The sequence below is a fragment of the Arachis ipaensis genome, chromosome B1 (assembly GCF_059453495.1).
Source record: "Arachis ipaensis isolate K30076 ecotype BB chromosome B1, ASM5945349v1, whole genome shotgun sequence".
In the NCBI taxonomy this organism is placed as follows: domain Eukaryota; kingdom Viridiplantae; phylum Streptophyta; class Magnoliopsida; order Fabales; family Fabaceae; genus Arachis; species Arachis ipaensis.
This window is the reverse complement of record NC_142436.1, coordinates 88,352,202-88,358,158: the sequence shown is the minus strand read 5'-3', so window position 1 is coordinate 88,358,158 and position 5,957 is coordinate 88,352,202.

The window sequence follows — 5,957 nt, the reverse complement described above, 5'->3', positions numbered from 1 at the left end:
AAACCTCAAGAAAGAGGAAAGGGAAGGCAATTGCTTCCACCTCTGAGTCATGGAAGATGAAGAGATTCATCTCAAAGGTCCATCAAGACCACTTCTATGAAGTTGTGGCCAAGAAAAAGGTGATCCCTGAGGTCCCTTTTAAGCTCAAAAAGAGCGAATATCCGGAGATCCGACAAGAGATTAGAAGAAGAGGATGGAAAGTTCTCTCTAATCCTATTCAACAAGTCGGGATCTTAATGGTTCAAGAGTTCTAGCAAACGCATGGATCACTAGGAACCATGATCAAAGTGTGAACCCAAACCCAAAGAACTGGCTTACCATGGTTCGGGGGAAATACTTAGATTTTAGTCCGGAAAATGTAAGGTTGGCATTCAACTTGCCAATGATACAAGAAAACGCATGCCCCTACACTAGAAGGGTCAACTTTGATCAAAGGTTGGACCAAGTCCTCATGGACATATGTGTGGAAGGAGCTCAATGGAAAGTTGACTCAAGAGGCAAGCCAGTTCAATTGAGAAGACCGGACCTTAAGCCTGTAGCTAGAGGATTGTTGGAGTTCATCCAATGCTCAATTATTCCTACTAGCAACCGGTCTGAAGTTACTGTAGACCGGGCCATCATGATCCATAGTATCATGATTGGGGAGGAAGTGGAAGTTCATGAGATTATACCTCAAGAACTCTACAAGGTGGCTGACAAGTCCTCCACTTTGGCAAGGTTAGCCTTTCCTCACCTCATTTGCCACCTCTGTAATTCGGCTGGAATTGACATAGAGGGAGACATCCTCATTAAAGAGGACAAGTCCATCACTAAGAAAAGGATGGAGCAAACAAGAGATCATGGACCTCAACAAGAGCATGAGGAAATTCCTCACCATGAAATCTCTGAGATACCTCAAGGGATGCACTTCCCTCCACAAAACTATTGGGAGCAAATCAACAGCTCCCTAGGAGAATTAAGTTCCAACATGGGACAACTAAGGATGGAACACCAAGAGCACTCCATCATTCTCCATGAGATTAGAGAAGATCAAAGAGCTATGAGGGAGGACCAACAAAGACAAGGAAGAGACATAGAGGAGCTCAAGAGCACCATTGGTTCTTCAAGAAGAGGAAGATGCCACCCTGATGGGTATTTTGGAAACGAATTTCCAAACACCTAAAACTCACCGGCAAGTATACCGGGTCACATCAAGTAGTAAAACTCACTTAGAGTGAGGTCGATCCCACAGGGATTGATGGATCAAGCAACTTTAGTGGGTGATTAGTTTAGTCAAGCTAACATTGAGTGAATTGTGTGACGTTGATCAACAGAAAGTAAATTGCAGTGAAATATAAATGGTAGAAAGTAAATGACAATAAACGTAAAGGGCAAGGAATGTAAATTGGCAAAATCTTAAATGACAAGAAATGTAACTTGCATCAAATGTAAAGGGGGTGGGTGCTGGAAATTTAAAGAAAGCAATATATCAGAACTCAAAACAACTGTAGAATAATTAAATTGCATGAAAAGTAAAAGGAATTGGGTGCTGGGAATTAAAACTTCAACAAGAAAATGTAAAGTTCAATCAATCAGAGGAGCAAAAGATGCAATAACATGCAACAGATCTTAAACATAAAGCAGAATTGCTTGAAGAAGCAAACAGAAAGTAAATTCAACTCAATTGCAAAATCAAAATTAAAGGTTGAAGATCTCAGGAAATCAGTGAGACTAGAAAACAAGTCTAGATCTCAATTCCTTCCTTGATCCAACAGCAAACAAGTTGCAGGAAAATTAAAGATGAAAGCAATGAAGAAAACTTTGATTCAAATCACAATTCACTTGAAAGTTTGCAGAAGAAGAAAACAGAAAGAATTCTTAAGGTGAGATTGAAACAGAATTTCTTCAATTCTCAACCCAGATTCAAAACAAAAATGAAAACTAAGAGAGAGCTCTCAAATCATAATGCTCCTTAGTGAAGCCAACCTCTAATGCTCTCTAATGGAGCTAACTTCTCTTCTAACAAAGATGAAAATGATGCCTTATATAGGCTTTACAAAATGAAAATGAAAATGAAATTAAAATTAAAAATAAATTACAATTAAATGAAATTCCTATTTTAACTATCTCTTGTGCCTTTGAGTGATAGTAATGGGCTTAGCTTGCTTTGGATTTGAGGAAGAATGGATCCAGATGGCCTTGATGGAATTGGGTTGAAGATAGCCTCAGTTGATTGGTCTTGGACTTGAGAAGAAATCCGTTTGCAATTTGGACTTTGGAGCCTTTAAGTTTGAGTCAAAGTTTGAGGCAAACTTTAACTCAAACGTTGGATTGCTGAAATTATGCAGAACGGGATTTATCTGTCACTCACGTTTGAGTTCACATTTGAGGTCTAATGTGAACTCAAACGTGCTCCTTCCAAGAATACTTTGGCGCCAACGTTTGCCTCCAAGTTTAAGGCAAACTTGGGCGCAAACTTGGCCTCCCCTGGGTATAGACGTTTCACCAACGTCTGCGCTCAAGTTTGAGGCAAACTTGGTCGCAAACGTTGGCCTCCCTGGGTGTATACGTTTCACCAACGTTTGCGCTCAAGTTTGAGGCAAACTTGGTCTCAAACGTTGGCCTCCCTGGGTGTTTACGTTTCACCAACGTTTGCGCTCAAGTTTGAGGCAAACTTGGTCGCAAACGTTGGACTCCCTGGGTGTTATACGTTTCACCAATTGTCTTTGCCATTCATCCATTACTAATGCCAATGATAGTATTAATTAAATGCATGCTTTACTTTTATTAATAAAGCCAATGCATTAGCGTTTTTGTAATTGACATGCTTTCTTCCATTGGCTTTAATGCATGCGTTTCATTCATTCATTTATTGGCATTAGTAATTAAGTTCCATGCATGCTTTCATTGGTTCCTTTAGTAATGCCGTAGCATTCCCTTTTTTTGGCATAAATGATTTAATGCTTTATGCATGCATTAATTGGCTTTGTAATGCCAATTAACGTGAAGCTCATGCATTTCACCTATGCATGCTTTAGTTTTTAATTCATGCATTCATAAGGCATATATGCATGCCATGGCTTCATGGTCATGGGTCACGCTTTTAAAAGCGTGGCCTAAGGCTCCAAGGTGTGCTCAATCTTCAAAACGTGCCCAAAATTTTCTCTTTTCTTCTTTTTAGCTTATTTTGTATTCTTTTGCTTCTTTTTCTTCTTATTTCCTACAAAATTTATCAAATCAAAAGATCAAGAAAATATACCAATTAAGTACAAAAGCATTCAATATTTAAGCAAAAATCATCAATTTCTTGTATGAAAAAGTATAGAAAAACATGACATGGTGACATGTCATCACACCCTCACTAAGGTGGACCCGTTCCTTAATCTCTTTGTCTATTTATTTTCTCTATTTTTCGTTTACTATGCTTTATGTTTATGTTTGTGTCTTATTACATGATCATAGTATTTAAATCTCTATGTCTTAAAGCTATGAATGTCCTATGAATCCATCACCTTTCTTAAATGAAAAATGCTTTAATTACAAAAGAACAAGAAGTACATGAATTTCGAATACATCCTTGAAATTAGTTTAATTATTTTGATGTGGTGACAATACTTTTTGTTTTCTGAATGAATGCTTGAACAGTGCATATGTCTTTTGATATTGTTGTTTATGAATGTTAAATATGTTGGCTCTTGAAAGAATGATGAAAAGGAGAAATGTTATTGATAATCTGAAAAATCATAAAATTGATTCTTGAAGCAAGAAAAAACAGTGAATACAAAATCTTGCAAAAAAAAAAAAGAAAAAAAAGAGAAAGAGAAAGAAAAAGCAAGCAGAAAAAGCCAAAAGCTCTTTAAACCAAAAGGCAAGAGCAAAAAGCCAATAGCCCTTAAAACCAAAAGGCAAGGGTAAAAAGGATCCAAGACTTTGAGTATCAGTGGATAGGAGGGCCTAAAGGAATAAAATTCTGGCCTAAGCGGCTAAACCAAGCTGTTCCTAACCATGTGCTTGTGGCGTGAAGGTGTCAAGTGAAAACTTGAGACTGAGCGGTTAAAGTCGAGCTCCAAAGCAAAAACAGAGTGTGCTTAAGAACCCTGGACACCTCTAATTGGGGACTCTAGCAAAGCTGAGTCACAATCTGAAAAGGTTCACCCAATTATGTGTCTGTGGCATTTATGTATCCGGTGGTAATATTGGAAAACAAAGTGCTAAGGCCCACGACCAAGACTCATAAAGTAGCTGTGTTCAAGAATCAACATACTGAACTAGGAGAATCAATAACACTATCTGAATTCTGAATTCCTATAGATGCCAATCATTCTGAACTTCAAGGGATAAAGTGAGATGCCAAAACTGTTCAGAGGCAAAAAGCTACTAGTCCCGCTCATCTGATTGGAGCTAAGTTTCATTGATATTTTGGAATTTATAGTATATTCTCTTCTTTTTATCCTATTTGATTTTCAATTGCTTGGGGACAAGCAACAATTTAAGTTTGGTGTTGTGATGAGCGGATAATTTATATGCTTTTTGGCATTGTTTTTACATAGTTTTTAGTATGATTTAATTAGTTTTTAGTATATTTTTATTAGTTTTTAAATAAAAATCATATTTCTGGACTTTACTATGAGTTTGTGTGTATTTCTATGATTTCAGGTAATTTCTGGCTGAAATTGAGGGACTTGAGCAAAAATCAGATTTAGAGGCTGAAGAAGGACTGCAGATGCTGTTGGATTCTGACCTCCATGCACTCAAAGTGGATTTTCTGGAGCTACAAGAGTCCAAATGACACGCTCTCAATTGAGTTGGAAAGTAGACATCCAGAGCTTTCCAGCAATATATAATAGTCCATACTTTTTCTAAGTTTAGACGACGCAAACTGGCGTTTAACGCCAGCTTTATGCCTTATTCTGGCGTTAAACGCCAGAAACAAGTTGCAAAGTAGAGTTAAACGCCAAAAACAAGTTACAAACTGGTGTTTAACTCCAAAAAGAGTCTCTACATATGAAAGCTCAATGCTCAGTCCAAGCACACACCAAGTGGGCCCGGAAGTAGATTTCTACATCATTTACATATCTCTGTAAACCCTAGTAACTAGTTTAGTATAAATAGGACTTTTTACTAGAATCTTTGGATCATCTTCGAATCTTTGAACGTTTAGTCCCTAGACCTTGGAGGCTGGCCATTCGGCCATGCCTGGACCTTGTTCTTATGTATTTTCAACGGTAGAGTTTCTACACACCATAGATTAAGGTGTGGAGCTCTGCTGTTCCTCATGAATTAATGCAAAGTACTATTGTTTTTCTATTCAATTCAAGCCTATTTCTTCTCTAAGATATTCATTCGCACACAAGAACATGATGAATGTGATGATTATGTGACGCTCATCATCATTCTCACTTATGAACGCGTGCCTGACAAACACTTCCGTTCTACATGCAAACAAGCTTGAATGCAAATCTCTTATCCTCCTAATCTACGATCAGAGTCTTCGTGGTACAGGCTAGAATTATTGGCGGCCATTCTTGAGATCCGGAAAGTCTAAACCTTGTCTGTGGTATTCCGAGTAGGATCTGGAAAGGGATGGCTGTGACGAGCTTCAAACTCGTGAGTGCTGGGCGTAGTGACAGACGCAAAAGGATTACTGAATCCTATTCCAGCATGATCGAGAACCGACAGATGATTAGCCGTGCGGTGACAGCGCATTTGGACCATTTTCACTGAGAGGACGGGATGTAGCCATTGACAACGGTGATGCCCAACATACAGCTTGCCATGGAAAGGAGTATGAAGGATTGGATAAAGTCAATAGGAAAGCAGAGATTCAGAAGGAACTAAGCATCTCCATACGCTTATCTGAAATTCTCACCAATGAATTACATAAGTATCTCTATCTTTATTTTACGTTTTATTTATCTTTTAATTATTAAAACTTTATAACCATTTGAATCCGCCTGACTGAGATTTACAAGGTGACC